The sequence below is a fragment of the Chrysochloris asiatica genome, unplaced genomic scaffold (assembly GCF_000296735.1).
Source record: "Chrysochloris asiatica unplaced genomic scaffold, ChrAsi1.0 scaffold00067, whole genome shotgun sequence".
In the NCBI taxonomy this organism is placed as follows: Eukaryota; Metazoa; Chordata; class Mammalia; order Afrosoricida; family Chrysochloridae; genus Chrysochloris; species Chrysochloris asiatica.
Genome location: NW_006408585.1, coordinates 15,579,214 through 15,580,567, shown reverse-complemented (window position 1 = coordinate 15,580,567; position 1,354 = coordinate 15,579,214).

Genomic DNA, 1,354 nt, shown 5'->3' with positions numbered 1-1,354 from the left:
AATGGAGTTGAGAAAAATAAGGAAGAAGTCATGAAGCACTACAGGAACAATAAAATAAGATAGATACAGCATTGGAAACTATTCAAAACCTAAAGAAAGAGGTCCAAATGATTAATAATAGAATATCAGAAATGGACAATACACTGAAAGGGCAAAGGAGTAGAACTGAAGAGATAGAAGCTAGAACTAATGAGCTAAAAGATAAATCTCTCAACACTACTAAGATAGAAGAACAAACACAAAAAAGAATAAACAAATCTGAAGGACTAAGAGTCATGTTGGATAACATGAAGAGGAATAACATAAGAATTATTGGCATTCCAGAACAGGAACAATCACACGAGTCCACAGAGGAGATACCTGAAGAGCTTCCGGAAGAAAATTTTCCTAACATCCTGGAAAACAAAAAGATAAGCATTCAAGAAGCTCAACAAACCCCAGGATGGATTGACCCTAAAAGACAATCACCAAGACATATCATAATCAAGCTCTCCAAAATCAGAGATAAAGACAGGATCTTGAAAGCAGCTAGGGAAAAGAAAAATATAACATACAAAGGCAAGCAAATCAGATTAAGCTCAGATTTCTCAGCAGACGTCATGAAGGCAAGAAGGCAATGGGGAGACATATATAAAACCCTGAAAGAAAAAAACTGCCACCCAAGAATCCTCTACCCAGCAAAGCTGTTAATCAAATACGATGGTGTAATCAAAACATTCCAGGATAAGCAGAAGCTACGGGATTTTGACAAAGCCAACCCTGCTCTGAAAAACATCCTAAAGGAAGTTCTGTGGACTGAGAACCAACAAGAACAGACAACTACAGAATGACATACATGGCAACATCAACCTGAACTCAGTCGACATATGGAAGAGTCAAGAACAGAATACATTTATAAGAACAGAGGATCTGGGAGGTCCGTCAATGACCAAAATAATTACAATGTGAAAGAAGGTAAACAGAGGAACAGAGATCCAGGTGGTGGGAAGGTCAGGTAGATTACTGGATAAAACAGACTGTCTTAAATGGAGGGAAGAACTAATGGAATATAATAAGGTAACCACAATGGGGTTGGGGTGGGGGTTTACTTTGGGTATTGGGGAGGGCAATCCAAGAAGGGAGGGAGGAGGCAGAAGAACAAGATAGACAGGGGAACGCTGAGACAGGTTTGCATGGCCTAGTGCGACAGAGGGAAATAGTGATGCATACTCAACCTTGGAACAACAAAGCTCTGGGATACAGGGATCTAGGTATAGCTTGAAGATAGGAAATAATGCTAAAATCCTTGAGTGCCTTATGAATATTAGTTTGCCTTGCCTAATATTGTAAAATAGACACTTGAGTGGGATAGAAA